The sequence below is a fragment of the Somniosus microcephalus genome, chromosome 1 (genome assembly GCF_052327205.1).
Source record: "Somniosus microcephalus isolate GS21.2 chromosome 1, FLI_Smic_1.0, whole genome shotgun sequence".
Lineage (NCBI taxonomy): Eukaryota > Metazoa > Chordata > Chondrichthyes > Squaliformes > Somniosidae > Somniosus > Somniosus microcephalus.
In genome coordinates, this window is record NC_140987.1 from 226614411 (window position 1) to 226632401 (window position 17991).

The following is a 17991-nucleotide window of genomic DNA, read 5'->3' on the forward strand; positions in this document are numbered from 1 at the left end:
CCCCATTCCTGAACCCTCCACTGTTCACCTCACTGTAAAAGAGAATTTCACCAACCAACAAAAGTATGTGGCACATTTCGGCTATGAAATCACCCCTCTCCCAGAACACCTTACAAAAATATTCAAAGCAGTAATAGTCTCACAGAAACATTTCTACACTCTGGAGCAGAAGACAGTAGAGATAGGAGCCAATATATTGGATATTGTGGTTCCACCCTGGTGGGACATTTTTGAAAACATAGAGGTCCCTTCCTGGATTAGACTGGCTTCCCACATCCTCGTGGTTTGTCAGCTGGGAATAGTATTGTACCTAGTGTGCACTCAGTGCAAGGGAAAAGGCCAAATACTAGAATTCCGAAACCAAAGGACCTGGAAGGAACATTATGTCAAGGTGGAGGGAGATACACCTGTTTGAATCTTTTTGTGTGCTGCTGAATAATGATTGTTTTTTTTGTTTTTGTTATTTTTAATAAAGATTTTTAACGTGTTATGTTAATAAAGATGTATGTGTACCAAGTGGTGCAGGGGTGTTGGACCCCCTCCATGTTTGGATGTGTGTAAATGACTGTATTCTGTCTATGTATGCTTATGTACACTACATTTTAAAGAATGGGAAATGCATGTGTCGTGGGATCATAGATAGGTAATTACAAGGGAAGATTGACTATGGAGGGTCGGGAATTTTGCTCACCTCCAAAAGTATGATACTTAAAGCAAGTTTAGTATCAACAGGGAGGAGTGTAGGGTTCTCAAAATTCCCACATTCCCCAAAAGTTATGGATAAAGGGACCCTGTTTGGCCAAGTTATTAAAAAGGGTACCCAAAAGAAAATGGCTTCTGAAACCTCGTGACCGAGGCCAGCAGGATTTTAGAAAGCAAGGCCCTGCAAAAGGCAGGTCCATTCAAATCCTGAAATGAAACCTAATATGCATGGATCTGTGTGGAAGACTTTGTCATTTTTCTAAAGCCAGACAGCTAGGTAAACACAAAATAGGCATCTTTCATCTCAAAACAGTTAACTCAGGATAGACGTAATCTTGAGGCCATTAACTTTTTGCATACATAATCGGTAACTGCTCAAAGGAGCCACCAAGCCAGGAAAAGATGATTAAACATTCATAAATGACAAACAGCCAGGATATTGAAGCCGTTAAAACCAGGAGACAACTGCCCTAAAAGCCGTTAAGGTGAATGACTGTAAACACTTTAGAAGAGACCGCCAAAAATTAAACAAAGAACTGACCTGATTTGGCGCGCAGATAAGGGAATGGAGGCCCACCAGTAGCTCAGGATGTAGGTACGCAGACACACACGGCCAGCACGGGAGAAGAGGGCCAGCCATTGGGGTACGTTGAGGAATAGAGCCAAACAACAAGATCGAGGTTTCAGCACGGCAGAAGAGGGCCAGCCATCGGGGTACGTTGAGGAATGGAGCCAAATAGCAAGTTTGAGGCAATAACTGAGGACAATTAGGCCGCAACCGCAGCTTTACACGACTGAGCCGGCCCCGAAGGCCACCAACCGAGCCCAGCCGCAACGAAATCCAACGACCACCACCAGAAGAGCAACCATCCTGCAAGGTAAAGTACTCAATAAAGACTTTACTCTGCAAACTGAGGAAAAAGAGGGCACTTTACCCGGACGACTCCACTGCCGCACCCTGGGACCACGTGACGACGGCAGGCCCCAAAGGACACAAAGAGCGAACCCCAAAACCACAACCGGCTTAATCGACAGGTTTCGAACTGTCAAGGAAACCCCATTGGTGAGCATAAATCTCTGGCCCCTCTTAGCTCAATCTATTGAGGTATTGGGGGTGGGACAAGGGTAGGGGGATTATTAATGTGATTGTTCCCTCATTGTGTCGTGTGTTCCCCATTCCCAACTAAGTGTAACTTTGTATGCCTGTAATTATTCTAGTGATTTTTCCAGTATTGTAACATTGTGCCTTTTAATAAAATTACTGTTTTCTTGTACCAAACCAATTGTCTATTCTATTTCTGTATCGCCGCCTGTACCTAAGTCCGGTGTGTAAGGTTCTCAATATTCCCACATTCCCCAAGGTTATTATTAAGAAGGACCTTGTATGGACAATTTAAAAAGGGTACCCAAAAAAGATGGCGTCCGCACCTCGTGACCAAAAGCCTGTAAGATTTTAAAAGCATGGACTCTGCAGCACAAGCAGGCAGCTTTGGGAAATCGAAACTTAAAATGCATTTCTGTGAAAAGGACTTTGTGTTTGAGAAAATCAGACAGCTTAGGCAAACACTAAATATGCATTGCATCAGACCGAAACAGATCAAGCCCAGTTAGGCCTAAGCATAAGGCCATTAGTTTGCCCGCATAAATAATCGGAAACAGCTCAAGGGAGCCACCAAGGCTGGACAGGCCGATTAAAATGCATTAATGGCAATACAACCCGGACATCGGGGCCATCAGGTGCGATAAACGGTCATCTAAAGCCAGTTAACTTAGATTGGTACAATTATATTAAACGAGCCCGCCTAAATTGGACAAAAGACCGACCTGATTTGGCGCGCAGATAAGGGCCTTCGACGGGAGTATCATTGTAGGCCCATTGGTAGCCACGCTCTCTTCCTCCTGCGCTTGCTACCTGGCCACTGCCCGTGTCTTCCCCAAATCCATCAGGGACGCCCGGCACAGCACCAGGCGAACACGGGCAGACCAGGCCAGACGAGACGAGACGAGACGAGATGAGATGAGATGAGATGAGATGAGATGAGATGAGATGAATTGGAAGAAGATTGAAGAACGCTTCGAATAATCTGGCCTTCAATCCCGCTTATTTGCGCATATCTTCATGCAAAATTCCACTACTGCCACCCGAAGAAGAAGAACCATCATCCCTGCAAGGTAAAGTACCCAAGCAAAGACTTTAATCTCGGGGTACTTTACCGGGACGACGCCATTGCAGCGCCCTGAGGCCACATGACGACGGCAGGCCCCAGAGAGCACAAAGAGCGAACCCCAAAAACCCGCAACCGGCTTAATTGACAGGTTTTCGAACTGTCAAAGGAACTCCATTGGTGAGCATGAATTCCTGGCCCCTCTTAGCTTAATCTAGTTAGGTATAATAGGTGGGATAAGGGTTAAGGGATTTTATTAATGTGTGTTGTTCCTTCGATGTGCCGTGTGTTCCCCATTCCCACTTAAGTGTATTCTTTTGATAAGCCTGTAACGACATAGTGATTTTTCAGTATTTGTAATTTGTATTCCTGTTTTAATAAAGTTTACGGTTTCTTGCACCAAACCAATTGTCTACTCGTTTTCTGTATCGCCGCCTGTACCTAAGTCCAGTGTCGAGAACCCAGGGGTGTGGGAACGATTCGAACCGCTCACAGGCAGTCAGGGGCATAACTGACTGGGCACACGACACCCCCTACAGAAAATGGTGACCACGGCAGGACACCGGCAACAGGGTTGCAATACAGTAGACAATTGTTCGGATGAGCAAACCATGATGGAGGAAAGGACTTCTGATTATGTGTTTAGCAAGGTGATTATCACGAAGAAGTGGATCACCACTCTGCTAAGGGCTGGGCGTCCGGTAGATGCAGCAGCTAAGTGGACAGAGGGGAAGGATCACAAGAAGTCCTTAGAGAAGGCAGTCTGGCTGATGTGTTTCAAAAAGCAGGGCCAGCTTTTGGACAGGCTCGTTGCAGCACAGGCAGCCGAGTTAAAGGAGTCAGCCCTGGAGATCCAGGATAAGGCTCTAGCAGGGGAGAAGTTAATGGTAGCATTACAGGCCCTGAATCAGGAGAGATTGGCCTAGAAATTCGGTGGCGCCCCGTTTGGGGTGCCAGTCTCGCCAGTGCACTGGAAGTACCGCCCTGGAAGGAGTCGCAAGCGCCCGCCGGAAATTCAGTTTGAGTGCCCCAAACGGAAGTGCGGCGCTACTCGAGGTGCCCTGCATCCGTCTTGGGGAGATGCAACTGAAAATCGCAGCGCAATGTGCCACAGCGCCACACGCTGCAGCACGGCGCGCTGCGGTACTGCAGGCCTTCCTCCCCTTCTTAAAGGGGAGGGGCCTGCTGCAGTGCGATCTGAGATCGCGAGTGCCGGAAAAAGAGCCTGGCGCCGAGGAGAAGTGCTGGGCTCTTGGGAGACAGCCGGCACAACACGGGGGGGGGGGGTGCTCAGGAGGCCGGGGACAGCTGCGCGAAGAGGTGCTGGCAGGCGGCCAGCAAAAAAATGGCCGCCCCGCACCTCAGCGCCTCTACCGCTGCAGGTGGGGCCCCCTGAACCGGTTGCAAATTGCGACCGGCGTTACAGCGGGGGGCGCTACCAAATTTGGCGATTGGGGCGGTAGCGGGGCACTGTGCACACCGATGACGTCATCGGTGGCGGCGCAGCGCTACCAGCTAACGCCGCCATTAGCGCCCCGCTAAATTTTGCGGGAGGCGTAGCCAGTGGTGCTAAACCCACTAAGTGCCCTCTTTGGGCGCTAACTGGTGGCGCAGCCCACCGAATTTCTAGGCCATTGTCTTTAATGGGAGAACACAAGGCCCAGTTGGAATACCTACAGTGCCAAGTCACCGAAGCCAAAGGAAATGAGTTAAGGTTGCGCGAAAAGAACGCCCGCTTGGTAAGGCAAGTTAGGGAACAGGAAGAGAAAGTGCAGGAGGTAAAGGCAGCTTATAAGCTAGTGAGCGAACAGGGGTTTGAGGAGGCAGAACACGGCCCCTGCAAGCAACAGATAGAAAATCTGAGCCTGGCCCTCAGGAAGGCAAAAGGCATGGTATGCCTTATAAGCCCAAAGGCAGGTCAGGCAGATTTTATGGGGAACGAGGGGAGGACAGTTCAAACATCACCGGTAATGCCCAGGGACCACCCGGTTGAGGGACAGGAGGTCTCACGACCACCACCCGTAGCGCCAGGTTTCAGCGAGGTTTGGCAGCAAGGGGTTGGAGCCAGAGGTGGAAGCGGAGGTGGAGCAACCCCTGCCAGAGAGGTTGGAGCCGGGACCGATGTGCCCAGCCCGGCATTGGAGGTTCGGCCCACCCGTCAATGGCGACGATGAGGGACCCCTCCAAAACCAGTTCATTTTACCCTCCAGCACCCAACAGCTTAGGGCTATGGTGAGCCATATCCCAAAGCTCTCCGAAAAGGTGACCCCTCGATCCAATTCAGGGAAGTAGAGCAGGCAGCCAGCGTCAACAACTGCGATGGCGCTGAGCAGGCCAAAATGCTGCTATTTTCCCTGGAGAGTAGGCTCCTCCAATCCCTCTCTGATGAGTGTAAGAAAGGGCAAAGCGGGTATGAGGCGCTCAGGGATGAAGTTCTGGAGGCCATGGGGATGAATGAGGGAAGTCCTTTCTCCTGTGTGGAGAAGACGGTACAGCTCACAGGGGAAACCCCGCAGGCTTTCGTGGACCGGTTATGGCCGGTGTACCGGAGTGCCTGTCCGGGGATACCGAACCGGGCGTCCCTGAACGGGGATCCCCTGGCCCATTGGTTCCGTTGCCTGGTGGCGAACAGCTTGCCACAGGTCCGGGCCAAGGCGGAAGTCTGGTTCGACCCCAAGAACCCCCAGACCACTGAACCTACGGTGATCAGACAGTTGACTCTAGCCTATAAAAACAGTAGAGTTATCTCTGACATTGGTGATAGGTACTTGATTGCCTTGGCCTGAGCACATGGCGTTCGATAGTGCTGTTATCGTTGTATTGTGTCTGACATTGGATATAGGTATTCGATTGCTTTTGCCTGTAAGAGGGTGTTTGGATCAGCCATTAAAAGCAACATGAATTGTGCTCTGCATACGGCCTCTGGATTATCTTTGCAAACGCAACAGGTAGGGGAACCGATGCGCACCCACCCAAGGGGAAGGTGCATGAGGTAAAACCTGGACCGGGTAGGAAAGAGTGGCACCAGGAAGGGAATAACCCCCCCAACACAAAGACGAATTGTTACGGGTGTGGGAAGGATGGTCATTGGCGGAAGGAGTGCAAAAACCCTTGGAAAGACAACAAGGGAAAGAATTCCACGGCCCTAGCGCAAAAGGCAGAGGTGGGAATCCCTCCCGCAGCGGTCGAGTCATTCTTGGACATCATTGTTAAGTCTGTGTGTCCCAGTTATGCTTATTATAAATCACTGGACACAGACCACAAGAATAACTTTAACAGGTCTTTACTATTCGGAGGTCAGGGCTGAACTGCCCAGTAAATCACTACACAACGCTTATATACCGGTGTGGTCACCACCGGTACTACAGTATACAGCAGCCAAGAGAAAGTAGTACATCTCTTAAGGTATTCTCTTAAGGTGGAACAGGTTACATACACCACAATCCTCCCTTTTTAGCTTAACAGTTATATCCCCATTTAACATAACATAATAACATATAGATATATATATATATACAACTTCATGCAAAACAGTTCAAAGATTCAGTCTCTGAGGAGGCCTCCTGATTCGAGTTGGATAACGCCTTTCAGGGGTCTCTGATTCTCGTTGCTGGGGTGACTCATCTAGTTGATCTCTTATGGATTGGACATCATCATCAGGTACATTCACTTCTGAGGTAGATGCTTCAGGTTCACTAACTTCTTCCACGGTTGTCTCTGCCGTAACCCTGGGTTCGACCCTTGTTCTCGATTCTACTAGTTGGTCAGCATGACGCCGAATTACATTTTCACCAATATCTACCGTGTACATCAGGGGTCCTTGTCTGGCCCGAATTGTTCCAGATTGCCATTTCTCATTTTTATAGTCCCGGGCTACACTGGTTGTCCTATTTCGAAACTCCGAGTGGTCTTGTTATTTATATGCTGGAACTGTTTGTTTTCAACTTCCCTCCGCACATTTGGTTTTAACAAGTCCAACCTGGACCGCAACCTCCTGTTATAGAACATCATGGCAGGACTTTGGTTTGTCACTGCATGAGTGGCGTTTCGATATGCCAGTAGGAATTTGTCCACCTTGTGTTGTAGTGGAATCTGATCTTCGCTCATGGCCTTTATTGCTTTTTTGAATGTTTGTACAAATCTCTCGGCCAACCCGTTTGTAGCCGGATGATATGGGGCAGAGGTATAATGTTTCACCCCATTCTTCTTCATGAATTTCTGGAATTCTTCTGACACGAACTGCGGTCCGTTGTCTGAACATATTTGTTCTGGCAATCCATTTCTTGCAAATATCGTTCTTAGCACCGCGATCGTCTTTTCCGAGGTAGTGGTAGTCATCTTAATCACTTCTGGCCATTTAGAATGTGCGTCCACCGCAATTAAAAACATAGAGTCCATGAATGGACCAGCAAAGTCAATATGTACACGTTGCCATGGGGTTGAAGGCCATTCCCATGGATGCAGCGGTGCAATCGGAGGTGCATTTTGCACTTTTTGGCACCCTGAGCAGCTTTTCGTCAGATCCTCTATCTGTTGGTCGATACCCGGCCACCACACATAAGCCCTAGCAAGGCTTTTCATCTTGACTCCCCCCAGATGACCTTCATGCAGTTCCTTTAGAATTCTCTCTCTTAACTTAGGAGGAATAATCACCCTTGTTCCATACATCAATGTTCCTTGACAGACGGACAGCTGTTCTCGTCTTGCTGAGAATGCCGGTAACAGTGGATCAGCATCAAATCAAATCAAATCAAAATCAAATCAACTTTTATTGTCATTGTTAGTGCACAAGTGCAGTACAACGAAATGTAGGCTTGCGGCTCCCGAGAGTGTACAATTTGGATTAGGACACTTAAACATTCAACATACATTTATACATTTGGCTTGCAGTATATTGGCATAAGTATGACCATAATAAAGTGCATTGGCAGATGTGCAGGCTTTAGTGTTTATTTGTGGAGTTCAGTAGGATGACAGCCCTGGGAAAGAAGCTGTTCCTAAATCTGGTCGTACGGGTGCGAATGCATCTGTATCGTCTTCCAGATGGCAGGAGGGCGAACAGACTGTGGCTGGGGTGGGTAGGGTCTTTGATGATGGACCGTGCTCTCCGTAGGCAGCGTTTCTGATATATATGCTCTATGGTCGGTAGCCGGGTGCCGGTAATGCGTTGGGCAGTTTTGACTACCCGCTGCAGGGCTTTCCGGTCATGGGAGCTACAGCTGCCATACCATACCGTGGTACAGTTTGTCAGGATGCTCTCTATAGTGCACCATGTGCTGGCCATCCCTTCACTGTCACTTCGTAGACCCGGGACAGTGTCGGGTCGTTCCTGGTTTCTCTTTCAATACTTGCATTGGTGACTGGTAAACATTCGATGATGGTCGAGTGAAATAACTCAACAGGGTCAACCGTCGGTGCCTCCTCCTCTGTAGGTAGTGGCAGGCGCGACAGCCCATCAGCATTACCATGCTGCTTTGTACCTTTGAATTCGATCTGATATTGATGTGCCCCTAGGAAAAGGGACCATCTCTGGAGTCTCTGTGCTGTCATCACCGAAACACCCTTCTTAGGGTTAAAAATGGCTACTAACGGCTGGTGGTCTGTCAGAAGCGTAAACTTTTGGCCCTGCAGGTAATGATTAAACTTCTTTACTCCCCACACAAGGCCGAGAGCCTCCCTATCTATCTGAGCATAGTTGCACTCAGCGGAGGTCAATGATCTGGATGCGAACGCAACTGGCCTCTCCAGGCCATTTGGCAACTTGTGTGAGAGTACTGCCCCAATACCATATGGAGAAGCATCACAAGCCAAACGAATAGGCAGCGTTGGGTTGAAGTGAGCCAACACTTCCTCTGAGGTGATCAATGCCTTGCTTTTGCGAAAGGCCCTCTTACAGTCCTCGCTCCACTTCCATGGTACTCCCTTCTGCAAAAGAGCGTTCAGCGGGTGCAGCACCGTGGATAAATTTGGCAGAAACCTATGGTAATAGTTAATCAACCCTAGGAACGACCTCAACTGGGATACATTATCCGGAGCGGGAGCCTTCACAACAGCTTCGATCTTGTCAGGAGACTTATGAAGCCCCTCCTGGTCAATGACATGACCACAGTACGAGATCCGCTTCTGAAAGAACTCACATTTCTGGCGATTAACTCGAAGTCCATATTCTTTCAATCTGGTGAGTACCAGTTCCAAATTTGCAAGGTGTTCCTCATCATCATCTCCTGTAATCAGAATATCGTCCAGGTAACATTGTGTGCCTGGAATTCCCTGTAATACCTGCTCCATGGCCCTCTGCCAAATTGCTGGAGCCGATGCCACTCCAAAAACCAGTCTATTATACCGGTACAAGCCTCTATGCGTGTTGATCGTGAGATACTGGCGTGACTCTTCCTCAACTTCCATCTGTAAGTACGCCTGCGCCAGGTCTATCTTGGTGAAGTGTTTCCCGCCAGACAACGAAGCGAAGATATCCTCAATCCGCGGAAGCGGATACTGCACCGTGTGAAGCACCGGATTAACAGTGATCTTGACATCTCCACAGATGCGAACCTTCCCCGGTTCCCCCCGGCTTGTTGCTCGATGAACGCTTCATGACGGGGACAATGGGCGTGGCCCACTCACTCCAGTCTACCTTAGACAGTACTCCTGAACGTTCTAGCCCTTCCAGCTCAGCTTCCACAGCAGGTCGTATCGCATAAGGTTTGAAAAATTTCGGGTTTGCATGTTCTTCAACCTTGATGTTTGCCGTAATTCCTCTCAGTGTTCCCAGTCCCTGTTGGAACACCTCTTTAGCATCGTCCAATATTCTGGACAATCGTTTAGGTTTGACATCTTTTTTACCGGAATCTACCGTTAGTGCTTTTAAGGAATGCCAGTCCATATTTATTTTCCTAATCCACTCCCATCCCAGTAGTGGTGGACCTCCCTCAGGTAGCACATATAAGTCCATTCCTCGGCTTTCTTTGCCCTTGTGGACCACCTTTACCTGTATCTTCCCGATGGGGTATACTCTTTGCCCCGTGTATGTTTTCAATACAATCTCCGTATCCCGTAGGGGAATATGTGGGAATAACCTTTTGTAATCTTGCTTATTCATGACCGTCAATGCCGATCCAGTGTCCAATTCCATCTTCACTTGGACTCCTGCTATCTGAAGTGTGACCCAGATTGTTTGGTGGTCTGCTTCATTACCAACATTGTGTACTCTTAGACTACCCAGTTCATTACTGCTGGAGTCTGAATTTGACTTCTGTTCGTTCGAACTGTTCTCTGTCACCTTGTGTACCTTTCTGTACTATTCCTGCGGTGACTTTTTGTTGCTGGTCTTCTTTCCTGACCGGCATACTTTAGCTATGTGACCAAGCCTGCCACATTTTCTGCATTCCTGATTTTTGAACCAGCACTGGTTCTGATCGTGCGTTGTCTTTCCACAACGATAACATTTTACTGTACCCAAGACCATTTGATTGGTGCTGAGTTCCGGTGACCGTAGCTGCATTTCCGCAGTGCCTCTCGCTGCGGCTTCGTGCGATGCTGCAATAGTGACAACTTTATCAAGCGTAAGATCATTCTCCTCAAGCAGTTGCTTTTGTGTTCCTTCTTTTAACAATCCACACACAAATTTATCTCTGAGCGCATCTGCTAGTCCTGTTCCAAACTGACAGTACTTTGATAGCTTACGCCGTTCAATTAAAAATTCAGCGTTGCTTTCGTCTTTCAGCTGCGTTCTTCTGTAAAATTTAAATCGTTCCGCTATCATCAGCGGCGTGTGGTTTAAATGATTTTTCAGGACAGTAACAATATTCGCGAAAGTCTGATCTGCCGGTTTATCTGGTGATAGAAGGTGCTTCAATAGCCCGTATGTCTTCGCACCCATTGAGCTTAATAAGGTTAGTGCTTTCTCATCATCTGGTACCTTATTTGCTTTACAATAAACTTCCATGCGTTCTACATACGTGGTCCAATCTTCGATATCGCTATCAAAGGCATTAATGTTCCCATGTTTAGGCATCCTTGCAAGTTTTTAATTTTTTTCTTTTTCTCAAAATGGCGGCTTCCCGCGCTTGTCTTCTTCCCCCGCCTACTAAAATGGCGGCTTCCCATGCTTGGCGGTCTTTCCCGCACTCGTCTTCTTCCCCCGCCGACTACAATGGCGGATTCCCACGTTTGCCTTCTTCCCCCGCTGGCTGCACTGGCGATTGCCGTGCTGCTGCCGTTCTCGCCTCCCCAGCGGTTCTCAATTCCCCGATGCTGCTATTACTCCCCCGCGGTTCCCGTGGGCATTCACGCTTCCCCTGCTGTTGCGCCTCTCAGCCCCGCAAGCAGCCCGGTCCTTTACACCGGCTGCGTTTGAGTTCTCCGCGGCTCTCGTGCCTTAAGCTGCGCCAGTCGCTGCGCCTCTCGGCCTCGATTGCAGCCCGGCCCTTTTCACCGGCCGTGGTCGAGTTCTCCGCCCTTTTTCCTCCATTTTCCCTCCCCCACTCCACAGTCAACGCGGCCGACTTTCTGCTCGTGTCGCTGATTGGTTTACCCACCACCGTGGTAGAAGGGATGATCACTGCCTGTCACTGATGGAGGGCTTCGTGGTCAGAGTTTTTCTTTTTAACCCGGGTTCTCGATGCCTCCCGTGCGATGGTGCTCAGCAGGATGATGAGGGCGGATGCCTCTTCTCGACGCCTGTTCTGAGGACGAAGCTGCCTTGGATGTAAAACTGCCGCAGGGTAAGATCGAACTCGTCGCCACTGTTAAGTCTGTGTGTCCCAGTTATGCTTATTATAAATCACTGGACACAGACCACAAGAATAACTTTAACAGGTCTTTACTATTCGGAGGTCAGGGCTGAACTGCCCAGTAAATCACTACACAATGCTTATATACCGGTGTGGTCACCACCGGTACTACAGTATACAGCAGCCAAGAGAAAGTAGTACATCTCTTAAGGTAGTTCTCTTAAGGTGGAACAGGTTACATACACCACAGTCATGAGGTCCATATTGACTGGCCAAGGGAGGGTAGCAGCCACTACACGTGCGCTGACCCCGTCCGCCCTATCCAACCCACAGCCATGACTAGAACCAGCGTAGCCTGTCGACCTGTGTCCCCCTGAAAACGACGAGGGGAGCAGGCCCTGTGTTAAGATGCGGGTGGAGACGGTGTAGGGGAGATATTCGGTGGACACTGGAGCTTCCAGCACGGTGGTCCATTCGGAAGACCCGACCAATCCACCCAGGTCTAACGAGGCCCCACTTAGCCTAATGGGAGTCACAGGGAATGAGCAGGCTGGGGAAATGGCCAAACTTTTGGCCATAGTTTTAGGATCCCTCCCTACCACGTGGGAGGGTAACCAAAGGACCAACGAGGTGGCCAAGCAGAGGGCCAGGGAAGGAGAGTTCTGGGATCCCTGTAGAGCAGGCCCGGTAGCTGCAATCTGGGACAAGGGAGGCACACAGGGCGTAGCTTTGGCCCCGGACCTAAAGCAGGTCCAGGCCCCTTAAGATCCCATCTGTAAGGCTGTCCCGGTAGGGATAGAGAATGTGGAGTCCCCAGAAGGCCCGTTCGGGGCAGCGGATGAGGTTTTAAAACAGGCTGCTGGTTATATTAATCAGTGCAAACTGTTTAAACCTGAGAGGAGAAAACAGCCAGTTGGGGTAGGGTCTGAGGATAAAAATCCTCAGCCTGCAGCAGGAGCGAGTTCACAGACTGCACAGGCAGGCGCTGTGGCTTGTTTAAGGGGAGGGGCCATCCCGCCCACCGGTTGGGACTTTCCCGCGCTCCTCTGGGCTCCAGATGAGGAGGGACCCGAGGGTGAAGACCCCGCCCCTAACCCAGGTGTAGAGGAAGAGGGACCTGAGGGCGAAGACCCCGCCCCCCGGACCCAGTTTTGGGACCTGGGGGCGGAGACTCTCAGCCTACAGCAACAGGCTGTGAAGAGTTACCTGTCCCTAGCCCAGGTTCTGGAGAGGTCAAGCCTAAGGGGGAAGATCCCCAGCCAGCGGTAGTGTTAAGCCCACAGGCCGCACCGGAGGGGACAGCGGTTCGGGTTAAAGGCCCATCGGCTAAGAAAACCCCACCCGCCAAAGTCCCTAGGAGGTCCCCACGGATGCCCCAGCCGAGAAAGCTATGGTCACCAGCTCCCCAGTTTAAAGGGACAGCCTCCTGAGTCAGGGGGAAGTCAAAGGACAGAGGTCTCCAGCCGGCAGCCACGGGCGGCGAGGGACCAACAGTGCAGGACAGTGCGGCCACGCTGGAGGGAGCGGTGTGCTGCAGCCCAACCAGGGATTAGCCTGGCCGCCCGGAGATGGGCAGTGGATGTACATAGTTTAGGTAATTTTAATTTTGATTATTGTTAAGTTTAGGTATTTTGCTTAAGTTTGGGTGTTTTAGCTTAAGTTAAGTAAGGTGATGGGTAGTTTTAATTAAGTAGTAACCTGCTAAGAGTGTGTATATTTGAGTCGAGGTCGTGAGACCCGACTATGCTTCACCCAAGCAGGAGAATCTCTTGGGGACCTGGCTGTATGTTTTTGTATCTGTTGCAGAAAGACTTTCGGGATGAAGGGGAGCGTAATCCTACTCGCCCTGATAGGACTGAGCCTTGGAAGGAGGGGCGACGTGGAGGACTCTCACATCTACAGGTGCTCGGGGGAGAGAGCACCTATAGCGACTGATGGAAGCGGCGAACGGGATGTGGAGGAGACCGCCATCTACGTCCACGAGGGAAGGTGGCCAGGGTGGCTGGGGTCCAATTCGTCTCAGTACTCCAGCCAGACCGGGTTCACGTACGGGGTGGCCTCCCTCCTGTACCCCAGGGTACGGGTCGTTACCACAAGGGTCAGTCTCACTGTAGGGAAATGTGTATGTTTAATGTGCAAGGGACACATTCCTCTGGATAGGTGGTGGTGGCTCAGAAAGCTGAGCAAGGATATGAGAAATCCCGCAGTCGAGTGGGAACGGTTGGGGAACAATACCCACCGGACGATTACAGGGACTCACAGAGGATTAAGTGTGTGTTGGGACAAGCGGTGGGAACCGGACCAGGGGATTTATATCTGCATGTGGGGGTCAGAGAGGGTCTGCCCCGCAGGCATATCTATCATTTTCCACCAGCAGTGGCAAGACGCCGGGGAGGGGATGAAGTGAGATACCAGCCTGAAGGCGTGCGCAGTCCCATTCTCCCCGATCCCAGTCAATGCCACTGAGCTTGTAACCCGCCCCCGTAAGCCCCCGCCCATGGCGCAGATGGCGAGGTTACCCAGGGAAGGGTTCCCCACCACCACCAAGGGACCAGGGAATGGGCTGGTACTAGTGCCTACGGATCAGGTACTGTACCAAGGGGTGCACTAAGCGGTAGCTTCCGTGATTTTAAATCTCACCGAGGAACATTTACCGGAGTGGTGTCCCAAAGAAACAGAGCAGCTATACCAGGCCCTATTAAAGGACATGTTCAAGAAGTTTTATGAGTTCGATTTCGCCAATGTTGACAAAACCGAACTGTACACCACACACCGTGAGTTTTTGGGTAATGCAGGGAGACAAAGAAGGGAGTATGGAATGATGTTTTTACTGTTTAACACTGGGTCCTCTGTCATCAACAGTCTGGATGACATAGAGCTGCAGACCCAGATAAATGGTTTAAAAACACAGTTAAGGAAGATATTAATAGATGAGAACAAAGTAGTGGGCTTGGAGTTGCATGAGGATCAAGCCATGACGGTCCATTTAAAGGAGATTATAGCGGAGTTGGAAAAGCACGCAAAGACGGTAAATGCCCTCATAAGGGAGGACAGAAATGCTTCTGACCAGGCTGCGCAGAACGAGGCGTGTGTGCTGTATGGGGCGTGGTTGCTGGGCGAGGGCCGCAGTAATCTGGAGGATTTAAAACAAGGTTTAGTCCCCTCCTGGATCAGCAACAAACACCTCGCAGCCCTCCATCCATTTGAGAATGCATTAAGCCCGTGCCAACTCCGGCTAGCTTCTGAAGCCTACCCAGTCCCAGTGGATTGTGGACGGTCTAACCATAGTATCATGGGGATAGTAGTGAGGATACACCCCACAGGCCGCAAAATCTATGTAGACGGTTCGAACACAGTGGGCCAGATTTTCAGTGTGCCCCGAGGCGGGCTTTTAGGCGTGCGGGGGGCAAAAATCCTGAATTCGGGGGTCTCAACACCATCCCGCCCAAAACCCGCCTCCACGTAAGTTTCAGAGGAGGCGGGTACCCGCCCCACACTGGGACCCGCCGACCCGAGGTGGGAAGGGATTAGTGCCAATTAACTGCCTGTTAACAGGTAGTTAACAGGCAGATTTTAGCCTAATCCCTATTTTGAGGGGTGTCGTGTGGGATTCCCGACGGCTCCAAACCACGCCAGGTTAGAGCAGGCGGGCCGTCGGGTTGAAGGACTTGGAGGGGTCGAGATGTCGGTGTTCAGGTGAGTGATGGGTGCGTGAGTGCAAAGGTAAGTGTGTTTGGTGTGTCTAAAGTGTGTAAAGAAGTTTAAATTACCTGTACTTACCTTAATAGCCTTTCTTCCTCTAGGTATCGGGAGTCCATCACTCAGCTGGCACTGAAAGCAAAATGGCTGCAATCTGTCAAAAGTGACAGCCTTCAGCTTTCAGTGCCGGTGACAGTTCTAACTGAGTCTGCGTAGAAGGACTCAGGTTAGAAGTAAGACTGTCAGTGTTTGACAGCTTCAAACAGCTGTTAAACACTGATATTTCATCTGTCAAAAACTCTTGACAGGTGAAATTTCAGTCTGTGTTGTCACCTGTTGCCGGGTGGCCCTTAATTGGCCTGCTGAGCCCACTGGGTGGGCTCAACAAGGTTAATCAAGGGAAAATCGCGTCGATTGGCCGGACGTCGATGGAGGCGGGACTAAAACCCAAAAGTTGTAGTCCCGCCTCCTTCCCGACTGCCGAATGAAAATCCAGCCCAGTATCTGCTGGGGAACGACTTACAGGGTGTGGAGTTTATGACCCAGGTGCAGACATTGCCCTGGCAATTAAACTCCCCAGCACCATGAGTGCCCAGCAGTCTGAACTGTCTGCGGTAGTGTACGTGGTTACACACCCCGAGAAATTCCCTACCCCGTACACGATTTGCTCGGACAGCATGTTCACATGCAATTCATGTACGGAATACCTGGCCATCTGGACCCATCGCGGATACACCTCCACTGACGGGAGACTCCTGGCAATCAAGCCTCTGCTGGAGAAAATCAACTCAGCCATAGGGGAGGAAGGGAAGATCTATATGCATAAGGTTAAAGCTCATTCAAAGACAGAACCCATGCAGGAGGGCAATCAAAAGGCAGATGAATTGGCCAAGCAGGGAGCCAGGGAAGGACAGTTTTGGGATCCCTACCGAACAGGTTCGGTAGCTGCTATCCGGGACAAGGGAGGCACACAGGGGGTAGTTTTGGTCCTGGACCTAAAGCAGGCCCAGGTGCGGGATCCCGTCCACAGAGCCGTCCTGAACGCGCTCACAAAAGGGGAGAAAGTACAGGGCCCGTACGTATTATGTCCGTGTATGATTGAGATACGGACAGCAGGAGTTGAACAAAACAAGTCTTTACTGAAAGGAGTCAATCGGGAAACTGAAACTACAGCGGCTTACTAGCGCCTTTTATACAGGGGTGGTCACTGCCGGTACTGCAGTCTGAGACCAGTTATTCTCTTAAAGGTACATACACAACAATTCCTCCCCTTTTAGATAAACAGTACATAACATTCAATTAACAACTAAATGATAACTAATTACAATCACAATTACGGTTGCTAGATACATTGGTTAAGTTTAAGCAATTATAAGTTCAGTCTTTGAGGAGGCTTCCTGATTCTGTCTGGATAACGCCTCTTTGGGATATCAGGTTCCTCTGGCAAGGTTGAGTCGGGATCAATGTCGTTGTTTGGTTCATCTGCTTCCAATATCACCGATTCTGCGGTAGCTGCAATTGGTACATCGATTTCATTACCAGGTATATCAGATCGTGGTGTGGAGTTGACGTTTTCCAGTGACTCTAGAATCTGGTCAGCATGGCGTCTTACAATGCTCTCTCCAATGTCCACGGTATACATGAGAGGTCCTTGCCGTGTACAAATCGTTCCTGGCTGCCATTTCTCAGTGCGGTAGTCCCGGGCCAAAACTGGTTGACCTATCTTAAAACTCCTGGTCGGCCATTCATTCATATTCTGAAACTGCCTGTTCTCCACATCTCTTCGGATGTTTGGCTTAACCAAATCCAAGCGACATCGTAGTCTTCGATTGAAGAACATCATGGCTGGAGTTTGGTTGGTAACCGCATGTGTCGCATTCTGGTAGGCAAACAAGAAGTTATCCATCTTGTGTTGTAGGGGTATATCTTCATGACACATTGCCTTGATAGCCTTCTTGAATGTTTGAACAAACCTCTCAGCCAATCCATTAGTGGCTGGATGATATGGGGCAGATGTGTAATGCTTAACACCATTGTTCTTTAAGAACCTCCGGAACTCATCAGACACAAACTGTGGTCCATTGTCAGAGCAAATCTGTTCAGGCAGCCCATTCCTGGCGAATATGGTTCGTAAAACTGTGATAGTTTTTTCTGTGATGGTTGAGGACATTTTTATTACCTCTGGCCACTTTGAATGTGCATCCACCGCAATTAAAAACATCGAGTCCATGAAGGGACCAGAAAAATCAATTTGCACCCTTTGCCATGGAGATGAGGGCCACTCCCATGGATGTAGAGGGGCTTGTGGTGGGGCGTTTTGGACCTTCTGGCATCCTGCACAGCTCTTGGTCACCTCTTTGATTTCTCTATCGATTCCCGGCCACCACACAAACGCTCTGGCTAAGTTCTTCATTTTTACCCCACCCAGATGACCCTCATGAAGCTCATGGAGCACTCTATCCATCAACTTAGGTGGAATTACTTCTCTGGAACCACACATCAAGGATCCTCTGCACACTGACAGCTGTTCTCTTCTCGGCAAGAATGCTGGCAGCAGTGGTTCGCCATGTGCTGGCCATCCCTTCACCGTTAAATCATAGACCCGTGATAGTGTCGGGTCATTCCGTGTTTCCTTTTCTATGTTTGCATTTGTCACAGGGAGACATTCGACTATGGTCGAGTGGAATAACTCA